Genomic DNA, 17,030 nt, shown 5'->3' with positions numbered 1-17,030 from the left:
ATCCCTGACAGATGCACAATGGTGTAACATAGGGAAAAAAAATTAAAAATTCAGGTTTTGATTTTATGTACTGAAATGACTATTAGGCACAATTTTTACAATATCTATATAAATTAGTTGTTTTTACCCATTTTGACCTTGAAATCAGCATTTTAATGATTACCCATAATGCATTGTTTATCGCGCTAAAACAAGCAAAAATGTCATAAGACAGTGGAAATACTACCTTTACTACTTTCACGTGGCGTCTTTCTCGATCGCACGTGCCTAGAAGCGTACCTTCTAGAACATTCCTGGGTGGTCACGGACTGTCACGTAGCCTAGTTCGGTTGTGAAACTCGCTAGGAGTATTTTCGCAAGTTTAGCGGCAAACTTTTGCGCCGCAATTTCTCTATTCTCGAAATTTGTAACCTGAAACCCTACAAGAAATGTTTCATAATGTTTGGGATTTAGAAAAATGCTTCTAGCAAGTTTATTTCGCTGTATTTTTCCGTGAAACTTGGCATAAATCATCCTTAAGTGATGAGCGTGACATTATTTTGGTCTGGGTCATGGAGTTAGTTGGAAGCGGGAGAAATGAGAGTTTCTCAACTACAGCAGCACTTCTCACCGTAGATGGCTGGCGTGTTTCACAGCGTTGGGATTTACTAAATCTGGAGATCTACTGAAGCTACGAGGATATAAATCACCAGGATTCTAATTTACTGGGTGAGAAGTAGTATATATTTTTTTGAAAGGTTTATTCGTGCTACAAGTCCATGAAAGTTGGAATAGTTCGTGAAGGGGTTAGTTAGATTTTGGTAGCGTGACGCGCACAACAAGCAAAAGAAAAAACACATTTTCTTCCGAATTTCCTTGCTTTATCAAAATTATTTTTTGATACATTAAAAGACTGTTTCTAATATTTAAGTGATTTTTTTTTTTTATTATAGAGAATATTTGATCAAAACTTTCAAAACCGCATTCAAAGTGATTTTTCACGGGTGTAAATGTTACGCGTGACGTCCATAATTACGTTAAATTTTAAGAACTAAAATTCTGTTAAAAATTCTAGATTTGTGCATCATTCTGGGGTTTTGCTGAATAATACTCTTACAATGCTGAAAATTCAGTGAGTTTTGGTGAAATTCTAGAAAAGTTATTTACATTTTAACGCGCCTGATAGCGATTGTGCTCACACAGCATGCTACTCATATGGGGTAAACAGCCACCGAGGGCAGACCTGGAGGCATTGATGTCTGTGGGAAGGGGGTATCTATATACAATCACCTGTCTTTCCAGACTACAATGCCTCCCCACCCCCATGGCCCCGCTGCCTCCTCATCCCCTGGCGTGGACCCTCTCGGTTGACCGCTTCCCAGGTTGCAGGCAGTCAGAGTCCGGCTGGCCGAGAGCGTCACTGCAGCCGGGAGCTGATCAACATTCAGAAGAAGCAACTCCGGTTACTCCGAGACCAAAGGGAGTGGCATCGTCGGGAGCAGATGGGCCTTAAACGGGCAAAACTAGACCTGCTGGTCAGACAGGTGGAGCTTTGGAGTGCAGCCATAATTGTTTCAACTGTTCTTCATAATGCCAAGTTGGCAATGTTTTGCCTTTTGTATATACAGTGTTTACAGGTGCAGCAGTTTGTTTCATTTCTAACACTAAATTACATCATTTGCCTACTAATGGAGTTAAATTTGATTAGCGAGATCAACGTGCCATTACGAAATCCATATGTAATTCCATAACGCGTTGAAATATATTCATAATGTATATGATAATGTATATGTGGCAGATCACAGAATCCAGGGACACATGTCTGCCCGGGGGCATTTTGAGTTATTGACAGATGCAGAAAGTACAGTTTCTAAGCTTTCCAATGATGCCTTCCATGTGGAGATCTGACAATATTTGAAGAATGTGTGGCCTTTTGAAAGTGTATACCTCTTAAAACAGAAAAGGGAGAAAATCGTCCTCAAAGTTTTCCATCTCAGCTACTCTGGGTGTAGGGCGGGCACATAATGCTGCTCATTTGCATGATATTAAGGAAAGCCCTACCCCCTACGAGCTAGCATGATGCTACTTTCATGTAAACAAAGATCACCACGTCAATTTTCCTTCCATGCAAAGTATGCCCAACACAATTATGAAGTACAAAAATAAGTCCTAAAGTATACTTTAACGTTTTGTGGTTGAAAAATTACTCACACCGTAAGAAAGAAAGATAGCACGATGATGACACAACTAACACAACACTAGTTTCATGTAAAGCCTCGGTCACAACCGGCCGTACGGTACGCGCTCCTACAGCCGGTCTACACGCAAGAAACGCACGAGAGCGCGCGTGTGACGTGCTGATTTTCGAGCCGCAGACCGGCCGCAGAGGTTCTTTGTCATGTCAAACAAACTCTACGGGCGCTTACGTTTTTTTCAGGTTGCAAGACAAACTTACGGCCAACGCGCGTCTTTCTCCGTGAACAAAAAAAAAAACCGCAGAGATTTGGGAAACGCCAAAAATCACACGGCCAAAAAATCGTACGTCCGGTTGTGACCTAGGCTTAACCAAACCACAACACTCTCCGTTACATGCAAAAATAACCACACAGCCTTAGATTAATAAACTCACCCCATCAGAAAGAGAAACGGCGCCTTGCACACACCAATGCCTCCGATGGAATGTAATCCTAGAACGGTCCGTGTATCATCCGATCATTCAAGTATTCCATTCAATCTGGAAAACGAGGTTGCGGGTTTTTTTTGCTAGAAATGGTTATCTCCGATGTAAATACCGTGCGTCTGTTTGCTTCGAGGTGTTTCAGTTCCTCTGCGCTCTGTTTAGTAACTCATTCCATAGTGAAATCACACGCCTGTATGCAGTTAAGTAGCCATGCGCTCAACTCGGATCATACAGCTGATTCGCAGAAAAACAAACAAACAAAAGACTTAAATCATCATGTGAATGGCCCATATGGTAATTTACCCACACCCCCCAGCAGGCTACAGTCCTGACAAAAACGAGACAATTTGCAACAAAAAATGTATGCTTTTCCAACAAAATAATCTATTATCTGAAATACTGATTGCATTCTTCAAGATCTCAACTTGCACATGATGGAAAAAAACGAAAATCACAAATTTCGAAAAAAAAAATGCTTCTTTTGCGATTATCTCGGATTCATTTTGGCCGACGTGTCCCTGGATTCGGTGAGGGGTCACATATATTAACTGTTAACACGATGTACTTGCAATGGACAAGAAAAGTAATTGAACACCAGCAATAGATTCAACCCCAGTCTCCGCCCACTGATTGTGAGGCGAGGTCTCTCAGAGGTGCATGCACAGTCTGTGTATTCGGCTGCGAGGAGACACTCTTTGCTGTGAAAGAGTGATCCAGGTCCATCGTAAGTTAAAAGCGAACTTTGGCCACGACAGTGTTCGGGAAAACCATGTTAGCTTAGGCTACGGTCAAATACAGCTCGTGATGGGTTTGCAAATACTTGGCGATGAAAAATTGGTCGCGTCGGCACCAATCACGCGAAGCGCTGCAAATGTTCTCCGAGCTTTGGAAGTTGTTTGGGGTTTTGATGTTTTTTGGCCACTCATGAGAGGCGGAGAAGCGTCACGAAAAATTTCAATGCATGCATTGAAATTTGATGTTTTTCGTCGGCAAACTAAGCAGCGAATACTCGCAGATGGGTTTGGGAAGCGTCGCCACCAAACGCCTCATTTTCATCCAAAACCCATTGCGAGCTATAGTGTGACCATAGCCTTAAGTATCTGTTTTGAACAGATACAGTAGTGTGGACGCAAGCTGAGAACGGCCATGCTTGCAATAGTTTTTAATGCCATTTTCTCGTGAGGAGTTACTTATTTATTATTAATAAATAATAGCTCACCATCATGAGAAAACAAGCTTCATCATCTTGAGATGAAAAGCTCAGTATGTATAAAAAAAAAAAAAACAGCCGTTCTCAACTTCCGTAACTGTGCATACTCCTGGCTGGCTCTCCTCCTGCAAATTTATACCGTATCATCCTGATCATTTGCATTCCTGGGGTGGGTTTCCGGAAGCCTCTCAACACCAACAGCGTCTTTAACTGTCTCTTAAGAACCGTCTTTAAGGCTATGGTCACACTATAGCTCGCAATGGGTTTTGGATGAAAATGAGGCGTTTGGTGGCGACGCTTCCCAAACCCATCTGTGAGTATTCGCTGCTTAGTTTGCCGACGAAAAACATCAAATTTCAATGCATGCATTGAAATTTTTCGTGACGCGTCTCCTGTGCATTTATTGAAGAAGTAACCACAGCCGTCTCCCCAGTGCCTTTGCCTGACATGCAGCCCCATATCATCAAGGATTGTGGAAATTTGGATGTTTTCTTCAGGCAGTCCTCTTCATAAATCTCACTGGAACGGCACCAAACAGAAGTTCCAGCATCATCACCTTGTCCAATGCAGATTCGTGATTCATCACTGAAGATAACTTTCATCCAGTCATCCACAGTCCATGATTGCTTCTCCTTAGCCCATTGTAGTCTTGTTCTTTTCTGTTTAGGTGTCAATGATGGTTTTCTTTTAGCTTTCCTAGATGAAAATCCCATTTCCTTTAGGCGATTTCTCACGGTTCGGTCACATACTTGTACATTGACTCCAGCTTCCTCCCATTTATGCTTCATTTGTTTTGTTGTACTTTTTCGGTTTCCAAGACATATGGCCTTAAGTTTTTTGTCTTGACGCTTTGATGTCTTCCTTGGTCTACCAGTACGCTTGGCTTTAAAAACCTTCCCATGCTGTTTGTACTTGGTCCATATCTTAGGCTACATCCACACGGCAACGAGATGTTATTTAAAAATATATCGCGTCCAAATGGGCAACCATCAGTAAAATATCAGGTCCATATGGCAACGCAACGCTTGCTGAAAACAATGCAATACACATGCCACACCTCTAGGGGCGCTGTAAGACGGTCCCTTCGGAGACACTATAACAATAGAAGAAGTAAGGACGCATGCGCATAAACTATTATGCGCGAGACTTCATATTAGCCACAAAGTCAGGAAAATCTGTTCGTAAAATTACATTATAATGACCAAATACAATGAAAAGTAGTTTTCCAGTCTCACCTGTGAAAGGTAATCCCATGTGATCTCGTTTGGACGGCAAACCTGTTGGTACAGTTAAACGCAGCTAATCTTTATTCTCCGCTTTGACCTTTCCAATATGGCGGCGAGGATGACGTCTGATTCTACGCGGAAGGCGGCATCTTTAATGGTCCGGAATAAATTGAATGCTACACGTTGATGGATTAACTTGTTGTTTCTCACCTGTGAAAGGTAATCCCATGTGATCTCGTTTGGACGGTAAACCTGTTGGTACAGTTAAACGCAGCACATGAATCTTTATTCTCCGCTTTGACCTATCCAATATGGCGGCGAGGATGACGTATGATTCTACGCGGAAGGCGGCGTCTTTAATGGTCCGGAATAAAATTGAATGCTACACGTTGATGGATTAATTTGCTCTTCTATGCCCTTTTTGAGGAATGTATTGTAGGATTTAAACCAACATCTGAAGAGGTGAGATCGCTCCTTTTTTTTTCCCCTATTTTTGCTGGCGGGATTGACTCTCTCTCTCACTTGCACCATTACACAATAAATATTCACAGTGAAAATATTTTGTAAGTGTGTTTCATGAACCAAGTTATAGGATTTGTTGACAACTCGCATCAAGTTCGTTACACTTCTACCCGGCGTGAAGCACTGACAGTCATGTGGTTGTGATGTCATCGTAAACAAATCCGTTCTACTCATCCAGACGACTTCACAACGGCAACGTTGCCAGATCTTTCCACTCTGGAACCCGTTCTCAAAAAGATTGCGTTTTGGGCACCCAAAACGCCGGTGCCGTGTGGACGCCAGGCCGAAACGATAAGCAATTGTATCGGAGTCACCTGAATCCGTTGCCGTGTGGACAGGGCCTTAGATACAGCTGACTGTGAACAACCCACATCTTTGGCAACCATGCGTGAAGAGTTACCTTCTTTAAGAAGTTTGACAATCCTCTCTTTTGTTTCAAGAGACATCTCTCTTGTTGGAGCCATGATTCTTGCCAATCCAGTTGGTCCAGCAGCCCTCCAAGGTGTGATAACTGCAGACTAACGAGCAGATCTAATCTGAGGCAGGTGTCAATTTAGGGAAAGGAAATTGACTGGGTGAGTCCTTATTTTCTACCTGAAAATTGAGTGATTCCATAGTTTTTTCCTCAGAATTGAGTGATTCCATAGTTTTTTCCCTGTGCTTGGTCTATAAAAGTAACATTTGCTGACTTCCACAATGCTTTTTCTTCATTTCTTTTAGTGTTTCTGAAGGCCAAGAAGGTGCACTTTGGAATGACTTTATTATTGTATCATGTTTTGTGATCTGAGTTTGTTCTACAGAATAAAACGTCTGAATGAGTGCTCATCCAAGACTGGCGATTCCAGACTTTTTGCCAGGGGTTGTATGACTAGAAATCAGTATCTCTAAACTGTAGGTTCGACTTGATCATGTTTCATTATGACTCCGTAAACCGAAGCAGTGGGGATCAGTAGGAAGACGAGTCCCCTTGGAGTTCTGCTGTAATGCCTCGGGCCTATTTCCCTGCCAGAGTTACATTACAAGGTTAAATGCTGACTCTGTGACGTGGGTTATCTGTTGAACGGCAGTTCAAGGAGACCCACTGCTTCTTCCATGCCCAGGCTATGGACCAGTCGAACACTGTTGCTAAAATACCGATGTTGTAAATAAATAATGCCTTTTCTTCTGCTATGGAGGCAAACAATGAGCTCGTTCATGCTCGCAGGACGTACTGTAACCTTTCTCCCGAGCCACTGTAGAAAAGGGTTCACTGCTCAGGCTTCTGAATGCGTGCCACATTCAAATGAGGGTGAATGGTAAAGTGTGTAACCGCCCCTCCCACTCCTCCTCCTCCTCCCTCTGGCGTCTGTCTCTCAGACATGATTTACAGTAGGTCCTCTTGCTTTTCAGTCCAAGTTCTTGTATCTCTCCACTGAGTGACATTTCGCCCCTTCTGTAAGTTGTAGGATGAACCGAACGCTTTGCTTCGACTCTCGGTTTCCTGCCGCAGTTCTCGCTTTGTTCAGCTTCAGCCTGGAGTGTTGAAGGAAGTTCCTGTGAGGAACGTTGTACAAGGTCAAGTTTGATGTCATGAGGCGGATGTAGGGGTTTGACCACACAAAGACTGCTTTGACTGTGAAAGTAAGGAACCCACACCATCTTGGTCAAATTTCCATGAGGTTCTGACCCTGTTTAATTAATACCGGGGTGTTGAATTCTGGGTTCTGATTGGTCGGAAGATTCACTTCAAACGAGGGGGGAAGATAGGCTGGTGAGGGAAGGACTGTTTGTAGCTGCTACAGTGTACGTGAGAACAGGAACTAACTTTGTTTCATGAATGTTAAATGGAAGGTGTAGTTATGACGTGGCATTTTGTAATAAATTTAATTGTGGCAGATTTCTATGGTATAATAATTTTAAAAATTAGTTTCCATTTCCGGTTGAGTAAGTCGTGCGTGTTCTGGCTGCTGCTTCTCAATGGAGCTTTATTTAATTTTTTCTAATTTTTTTTTTTTCTTTTTTCTGCGTGTCAGTGTTTTAGTCTGCCAGTTGTGGTGTAGCTCCGGACCCAGTTTTGGGTGTCTGTTCCCTCCAGGCCTTGGTTCGCTGTGGGTGATGCCTGTGCTCCCAGCTATGGACTGCAGTGAGCTCGTTGCTCATTTTAACATCGGGGTTGTCCAGCGCTCTGTGCTTTAATGCTTGGCGTGATGTTCCGAGCGATGTTGCTCGGTGTGGCGTCGCGGCGGCTGTGCTGGAGATGTGGGACCTGTTTTTGTGCGCCTTTTGGTAGGACTGTGGCTGCTACACCACTGGAATGATATCCTGACCTCTATTTGGTGGACTTTTTTTTTTTTCTGCCTATTATTGTAAAGAGACCTTGGGTTTTGAGAAAGGCGCTATATAAATTGAACTTTATTTTAAAAAAAAGTTGTAGGAAAATGATCAACTTTGGGATGATGACGGTACTCTGTTTCATCACATCACCCCATTGCTGGTTATTTTCCCATAACAGCGCAACACCAGTGCTTTTAGGTGCCATGTGGTTATTAGCTCATCTGGCCAACAGGCACATTTCACGAAAATTGCATCGTCTTCTCTCAATTCTTCACCGATTTTTATCCTTTTTGGCAGGAAGGTCGATCTGCCTGGGGTGCATATGGCTTCTACCCACATTTGCATAATTGCAATTAATAATGAAGATATGGAGTAATTAATCAATCCCTAATGAGCAGTTTCCACACATCACTTCTCCCTCAATTCTTCACCAATTTTGAGTCTTTCTGGCATGACAGTAGGGGTACCTAGGGTGCACATACCAGTAACTTCTACCCAGATTTGTGTAATTACAATTATTAATGGGCCTAAATGAGCAGTTCAACAAAAATCGCCGTTTTGGATTCTTTCTGGTAAATAGGTCAGTATTTCTAGGGTGGATATCGCTTCTAGCTTGTATATAGTGTGTGTGTATAGCTCGCAACATTTATTGTGCAAGGTGGCCCACTTTAGATCGTTCCTTCTGGACTAGACGGGGCGGGCTGGAGTAAGCTACGCCATCCTTGACGGTCTTGTTTCCAAACTTAGTTGACTGACACAGTGAGCATGTTTTGCACCACTAGCACTTTTTTTTTTTTTTTTTCCAGAACCACAAAGCTTAGCACGGGGATTAGCATGAGGATACGCTCATCTTTTTGGTAATCTTCAATTTGCTAATTACAGGCTTTTGTCTAAACCGGGCAACAGGGGTGCTGCGCCCCCTTACCGAAATGCCGATTGAACCCCAAGTCACACTTAGGCCATGCACTTACGGTATATGCTACTGGACAACATGCAATCTTTCTCAAAACGATCTTTTCTCCGTGAAAACATCCCAGCAACACCGCGTGACAATGTGTCTGATCATCAAATACGTTATAATTACTCCAAAAATATAACAATCATAGTAGATACACCGCCAGACGGTGCAAAAACGATCCGAATTGGCGTTTTCCAGACTGAGGCGCCATGTTGTTTAGTTGTTTACTTGTCGTGGCTGCTCTCGCGAGATTTGACATGGGTTACATACAAGGTCAGCTGACTTGTAGCGCGAGATTTCTCGAGACTGAATGACCTTTCCCCCACTGGCGCGGGAGCTTTTGACAGAAGTAGTTCGCGAGTTGGTTTTGTTGACACTTGGGCATTTAAAGATGTCATCCTGCGGCACGAAACGGAAGAAAGCCAAAGACTGTCCGAGGCAGAAGAAGATTACGTCTTTCTTTTTCAATGTTGACAGACAATTTGTTACAATTTGCCTCTCAGATAGCCTCAGAATGTCCCATTGGAGCCTCAATTTTTCAAAGGCTTCGCACGGCGGAGGGGGGGCGGACAACCGGCACCACCCCCGCTTCGCTCCCTCACCATGGTGAGCGCCCTCATACTAAATTTTTCTAGAAAAAACCCTGAATTATATCCAGTTCTCTGTTCTACAGACCCTACTTTTGAGTATTCATCAAGGGGTGTGTGGGTCCCCTCCGAACACATCACCTAATTAACAGGTCACGTTATGGTAAGCTGCAGTGAACAGAATTATTGGCAACCCTTATGTGGAAAGGCAAAAATGCACGCGGGGGGGATAAATGTTGGAATAATGGTATTTTCTTTGAAAATCATATGGCAAAAAGATGAATACCCCTGGGGGGGGGGCGTATACCTTCAGTTCTATGTATTAATTTATCAGAGCCTGACTAACAATGGTGTGGTTCTCACCAACTTTGATAAACGACCAAATCACCGCGGGTGACAACTAGACAAGACATTTAAATATGTAGTCATCTCCCCCCCCCCCCCCCCCCCCCCCCCCCAAAAAAAAAAGTAAACATTAAGGAACCGGGTGGGGGAACAAATAAGTACACCCTTCCTACTTCCACAATCATTGAGTGGAAGTTAAGATTACATAATAAAAGTTTTACTACCTCTTATCAAAGCGGAACTTTTGGTAGTTCGGTGTTCTGGAGCACTCTTTTGTGTGTCCACATCATGTCAAGAGGAACTGACCTCAGCCATGACCTCAGAGAAGCATTGTTGCTGCTCATCAGTGTGGGAAGGGGTTATAAGGCTGTCTCCAAACAACTTTTGAAATTCACCATTCGACAGTGAGAACGATTGTTGAGAAATGGAGATGGTCTTCCCAGGACTGGGCATCCCAGCAGGTCCGGTTCGAGTTCGGAACATTGAATGCTCAGAGGTACGCTCACTGGTCGCTTTAATAGGAGCACCTGTATACCTGCTATCCAATCAGCCAATCATGTGGCAGCAGCAGAATGCTTAAAATAGTGCAGGCACAGGTCAAGAGCTTCAATTAATGTTCACATCAAAGCTCTTAATGAGGAGAAAAAGTGTGATCTCTGGGACTTTAACCATGGCGTGTTAAAGTTGTTTTGAGGTTTGGTGGCTCTTGTAAAGACTGATCTCATGACTACTACTTCAAAGTATCACAGCTGTCCTGGTTGCCTCTGCCAGGAGGTTGTGAAATGGCTCTTTTATAACAAGATCGAATCAAAGAAATCTAGTTCTCGCCTACAATAAAGACAGGAGAATATACAGTCAACTGATGTATACGGTAAAGAAATAAAGGCCGCAAGTGGTACAGGAACACACGATCCAAGCCCTTTAGAGATTCACTGCTGCTATTCCTTTCCAGTTTCCCGGCTGGAAATATCAACTGGAATGCCCCTGAAGTCGGATTTCCAAGTTGGAGGAACCTCACCAACCCTGAGTCCAAGATGGCACATCAGCAGTCGTGAAAGCTGTCCGGTAGACCAGGGGTGGGCAATTATTTTTTCCATGGGGCCACATGAAAAACAGAAAATTGTGTGGAGGGCCGGACCAAAAGGCTGAACTAAATTCTGCGTAATATTAATTGTATTTCTTTATATAAAGTAATAAATAACATTGTTTTTACAAACTGGTAAGACTGGTAAGAGTCTGGGGGAAAAAACGAGGTTGCCTTACAAAAAATGTCATTTATTCAATCAAATTTCCCCAAACAATGGTTAACAAAATGTGAACGTTTGTACCGTTTTTTTTTTTTTTTTTCAGTCACATTCACCCCAAAACGCAATAAAGACATCACAATATTGTCTTTCTACTCCAAATATCAAGCAAGATACGTCATATTATAATAATGATGCCCACATTTGTAGTCTAATCACCTCATTTGGTGTTTTTCATTTGGTAATGCCGACTCAAATTGTAGTCTTTGAACACGGCGATCTGCTCTCCGCAAACTAAACACACGGCTTCATCTCTGACTTCAGTAAATAAATACTTAGCAGTCCATGTTTTGTTGAAAACCCTGCATTCGGCATCTACCTTTCTTCTTTTTGGGGACTAAAGTCTTCTTGTGATCTGCTCGCAACAACTTCGATTCGGTGTAGGTATCAGATCTACAGATCGGCTCGGGCTCCGGCGCCTGCTGGTGACGTCACACTATGTGATTGGCTGGACTGTTTGAAGGATGACGTACAAGTTTGTGGTTGGTCTGGACAAATTACGGAAGTAGTTATCGCGGGATTAGGTTTCGTGGGATTTCATGTCATGTTCATGTGGCGCGCATTGCGTTTTTGTTCAACACAACTTCAAAATAAAAGCAATGCACATTCAGTCCATGCATGAGGTCAAATTAGAAAACGCGTTTATTTTGTAATTTCTAATTAACCTTACGCGGGCCGGTCAGAATGAACCAAAGGGCCGGATGCGGCCCACGGGCCGGAAAATGCCCAGGTCTGTAATGTACGGTTTATTAGCACTAATGCCTTATTTGGGTCATTAAATCGGTCATGCACACCGTACTGTCCAACTCCTAACAGTGGATGTGTTGTCGTGTGCGTGCAAAATACAGCTGGTGTTGGTAATTGCTGGTATTGGTTTTCCAAGTTGGACTGGAACACTGTCAACTCTGTTACATTCCCAGCACCGACTTCCGAGGTAAACAGAATGCAACTTTAATTGAGGGGTGCCGATAATTATGCAGCAAAATAACTTTTTCTGTTAAAAAAATAAATAAAATGTACAGTTCATCAGTGTTAGTTCAGCACTGTATGATTTTTAGGTTAAAAAGTAATCATGGCTTGCCAATCATGGGTACCAATACTTCTAGAGCTGGTGTGTGTGTGTGTGTGTGTGTGAGAGAGAGATATGTAGTTCTACTTGAGCACATCAGTCTGCTCCTTCTTAAGTAGGTCAGAGATTCACATTACACTCGTGTGTGTGTGTGTGTGTGTGTGTGTGTGTGTGTGTGTGTGTGTGAGAGACTACAGAATAAAACCTTAAAGGAGAACTCCAGAGAATTTTTCTCTTTTAAAATAACAACACTGGTCAAGAAATGTTGCGAACCCGTGCTCGAACAGTAACCGTGTTAGGTTTAATTTATTTAAAAGTAAGGAATAAAGCACGGTGTTGTGCTGGTACTGGAAAACGATCAACAACCATGTGGTGTGATGAAGCGGCGTAACGGTTACCGTGCAGATGATGATGATTATTTTCTTATAACAGCATGTCCTGAAGTGTTTATACCCCTCATCTTACAGCAATTTCACAATGATTGATTACAATTTTTATCTTTAAAAAAAAATACATCTTACTTTTTTATCTATTTCTAGTTACCGTATTTTCCGGACTATACGCTGCTCCGGAGTTTAAGTCGCATCAGCCAAAAAATGCATTATGAAGACGAAAAAAACATATATACGTCGCACCGGACTACAAGTCGCACTTTTTTTGAAGGGTTATTCTATCCATAGAATCTGTCATTCTATCTGATAAGCGGCGCGTGGTTACCGAACTCTGGTCCGGACCAAACAAGCGGACCGAGACCGAGCTGCAAGGTCGGACTCGGTCCGGACCAAAGGAACCCTGGTGCGGACCTTTTGGAGGTGTGAAAGCAGACCGGACCTAATCCGACAGTTTTGCTTTTTTGTACCTCGGGAGCTTCCGTCGTTTGTCGAGCATTATGGGAAACAGAGTCTTGACACTGCACCGCAAAGTGCAAACACTGTTTCGGTTGTCAAGGGAACCTTACAACAGTCGTTCAGTCATTCAGACCAGTGGTAGGCTAGACTACAGAGTACAAAAAATGAGTAGGGGGCAAACGTGGGCCGAGGAAGAAACGCGTACCCTTGTGGATATATGGGCAGATGTCCACATATCTGAGCTTTTGGAGAGAACACACAAAAACGCCGATGTGTTTGCTGTATTCAGTGAGAAAATGAAGGAGAAGGGGTTCACGCGCTCCCCAGAACAATGTCGGCTAAAAGTGAAGAAACTCCGTCAGACCTACATTAAAATCAGGGACATTCTTTCAAAAAGTGGCGGTACTAGCGATGCAAAAAAGAAATTCATCTATTACGATGACCTGGATACTATTCTGGGGTCAAAATATAATTGAGGCGTGGCTTTGTTGACAGATTTTGGTCCGCTTACTAAAATGTACAGTGTGAAAGCGAACCGCACCAAAATGAAAAAAAAAAACATTTGGTTCGGACCAAAGCAAGTGAACTATCGAACTATCGTGGTCTGAATACACCCTTAGTTAAACAAGACGGAGAAGTGATCACGGCGCATTGTAACTGTACGGCTGGGGAAGAATTTTGTCGCGACCTTCATGCATATGGACTTTGTAAGGAGTAAACAAAGAAACAGCTGGGGACTTTAGCGCTTCGTGACCTTAAAAAAAAAAAAAGTACCGTAAAATAACGACACACAGCAAGAAAAGTACTTGGAAAACACTAAGGACCGAGCTGAGAGGGAAATACAGTACAAACCTTTCACGGAGTGATCACTGCAAACTCGAGCACGCTTCGACTCGGCTCCCTTCGATTTCACTGAGAGGTTCGAAAGCCACCTTTCTCCACGGCTTTTTGTGACCTCCTGTGTTCGTTCACCCTTTTTTTTATTAGTTCACGGGGAACCCTGAAGAAACTTTTATCAGTTTGATTTTATCAATTTGCTCCAAACGACCTAAAACAACGCAAGCGTAAGGCATTTTTTATGCGAGCAATGAACCTTCTCCGTACAAACGCTTTGTCAACTGAGCTTTGGTCGACCACCAGCTAAAGTTTTGAATAACTAATGAGGCGGGTGTGACGTCACGTGAAACCCAGCAAAAGGAAGCTTCGTGAAGTTGCGTTGTGCACCGATTCTAAAGTTAGTGATGCGATTAAAGAAAAAAAATATACATCAGGTACAATTTGGGATGAAACCGTGATGTCGTTTGTAACTTTTTGCGCCGATAATTTTGATTTGATTCTTCCTCTCTAAACAGTTTCTCAGTAGGGCTGTAACGATATGCGTATCGAAATCGAAATTGCGATACGCAGAGCCACGATCCGTATCGCGATACAAGAAGGCAGAATCGCGATACACCCTTTCAAACTTCTCCTCAGCCCAAAAACAGAGGCGCTTCCAAACTTCAATTTATGAATACTTTACTTTTTATTTAAATTACATTTTAAACTTACTTAAATTACTTTTATTTTTTATATCTATTAGTAAGTCGTTTTTTCGCCGACCTGCGACAATCTTCTGCGAGTCACGCAACGTCCACACTCGCCACTGGCAGAGCATTCATTTCTTTTAAGCAGTCGCCATTCTGGTTGCAACGCGGGGAGCGAATCTGTAAACAAGCAGCTCATTGGCTGGCTAGGTGTGCCACAAGCCAATCACAATCACTTGACCGGAAAGGCATGCAGTGTTGCCAGATTGGGCGGGTTTAGGTGCTTTTTGGCTGGTTTTGAACATATTTTGAGGTGGAAAACGTTAGCAATATCTGGCAACACTGAAGGCATGTCTGCTTGGGCGGAAGTCTTCTGCGGCAGTTACATTTTGACACGCGAGCAACGTTTCACCATAAAAATTCCGTAATTTCCATCTGTTTTCCGCGATCACAGAAAATCATTGGCCCTATGAGAGTGAGACAGTGAGAGAGCCACCCCCCCCCAAAAAAAATCTTAACGGATTTACACGATTTGGAAAAATGACTTTTTCAGAACCGAAAAAACCAGAGCTTCCGGCTCAACAGTATTATTTTGAGAAATAAAACAATCTTTGGATATACATTTGTTCATTTTTGCATACATATTACTCATTCTCTGCAGTGGTCTGAATTATTTGTTATTAAATAGTTAATGTAAGTAAGTAAATGTTAAGTCAAATTTACTACTTTAAAAAAAACATTTTAAAAAAATCGTGGGCGTATCGAATCGTGGGTCAAAAATCGCGATACGAATCGTGAGTTGGGTGTATCGTTACAGCCCTATTTCTCAGACATGTCTCGTTTTTTCTGCTGCCGCTGGCTATTTCACACCGAGTCTTGTGGGAGTTGTGGCTCAACAGGATTGAAAGCAGTTCTAAAAGTCATGATTGTGAAAGTGTTGGTGGTGTTTTTTTATTTTTTATTGTTCATCTAGAAACAGCACCACTGCTTTGTGCTCAGCGCCGAGTTACCCGACCTGCCGAAGGCGGAAAGTCGTCACAGCCACCACACTCTGCTTCTCTGTTAGTCCTCAAAATCCGTAACTGTTCTGAAGAACCAAATAAATGATCAAACTATCCATCTGGACCGTGCTGAATTAAAGGATATGGGACATGAAACATAAATGCACACTATATCAGTTTCTTTCCATTAAAAATATGAATTAATTGCATCAACAAATACAAAATCATCTATTAAATTCAGCAAAATCGTTATATTCGTGATGATTATATGGCATTTCTGCTCGAGCTCCGATATGCATATTTTACAACCGGAAGAGCCGCTGTCACGTGATCATACGTCACAAAAACTTTCAGGCACAGCACAAGCGGGTAGATGAATGGAGAAGTGGATGACAAGAAAATAGTTTTTATAGTCTTTAACGTACATTGGACATCATGGTGTATTGTGCTGCTTATGGTTGCAATAATTCCAATGGGAAATGCCCTGGAGTAAGTTTTTTTGCATTCCCCAAGGACCCGAAGCTGAGGAAAGTGTGGGCTCACTACTGCCGTAGAAAAAACTTTGCACCTACTGTTTCCCACAAACTGTGTTCGGACCATTTCGCTGAGGATTCTTTCAACATTAATACTCAGGTACTGAGCGATATTAATTGCCAAGCCAAATTTAAGAGGCCGTATAGCCGGGTTCATGGAGGCAGTAATAGCGCCATAATATACAGGGCCTAACATTCCTACAACTGTAGAGACAGTCAAGAAATCCTGTAACATTAATGGACATTTAAATAAATGTTAAGTTATGTTGGTAAGTTTGTTTAACTTTTCTTAATTTTCATCTCTTTCGCCAAACGGCGTAGTGTTGCTGGCTGTGTGATGGCGTTTCGCCATTTTGAATGTTTTCATCTCGGACTCTGGAAGCATTGTATCTCAATCAATCTCGAAAAATATCAGCAAAAAAAAAAAAACTAGCTTGCGACGGACTTTAGCTAGATCTATGATGAACTTTCAATGCATGATACAAAAATAATACTTCTTTCAACAGATCATTAGCCTTTGAGCAGAATTGTTTTTAACTTACCAGGAAGTGTTATCGAGCCGACCGCTTTCAGTTTCATGAGGGCTGAATGAACTCTCACTCTCAGAATCATCTGACCCGTCAGAGTAAAGACAAGATCCATGTTCATGTGAATTTCCAGCTATCGGTTCGAATTGATAGGGTCTAACTTCACATCTCTGTGAAACATCGGGAATGTCACTGTCGATGGTGTCCATTTCGGTAACCTGTTTACATTAGATTCCCAAGCGCTGGCTCCTTGGAAAGTTTTTGTGACGTCACGGGTCACGTGACCACCTAGCTCATTAACGAATCATTGTTTTACGCTGATGTATAAAAAAGTTGAATAATGTGATTTTCACATTTTTGACGCCCTGCAGTGATTTAGATGGCATTTCTTATGTCCTTTATACA

General features: G+C 42.5%; 1 protein-coding gene across 4 annotated transcripts in view; it reads left to right on the top strand.

Moving 5' to 3' along the window:
- Window positions 1–17,030, top strand: part of mpp7a (MAGUK p55 scaffold protein 7a) — a 314,814-nt gene that overhangs the window by 72,016 nt on the left and 225,768 nt on the right. The window contains exon 2 of one of the 4 annotated variants that reach the window (XM_060939197.1): window positions 6,058–6,192. The exons of the other annotated variants lie outside the window; for them this stretch is intronic. The gene's annotated coding sequence lies outside the window, so the exon portion shown is untranslated. The remainder of the gene's footprint in view (window positions 1–6,057; window positions 6,193–17,030) is intronic. 4 annotated transcript variants of the gene reach the window in all.

This window comes from Neoarius graeffei, chromosome 14 (assembly GCF_027579695.1).
Source record: "Neoarius graeffei isolate fNeoGra1 chromosome 14, fNeoGra1.pri, whole genome shotgun sequence".
In the NCBI taxonomy this organism is placed as follows: Eukaryota; Metazoa; Chordata; class Actinopteri; order Siluriformes; family Ariidae; genus Neoarius; species Neoarius graeffei.
This window is presented reverse-complemented; position numbering and strand designations above follow the sequence as displayed.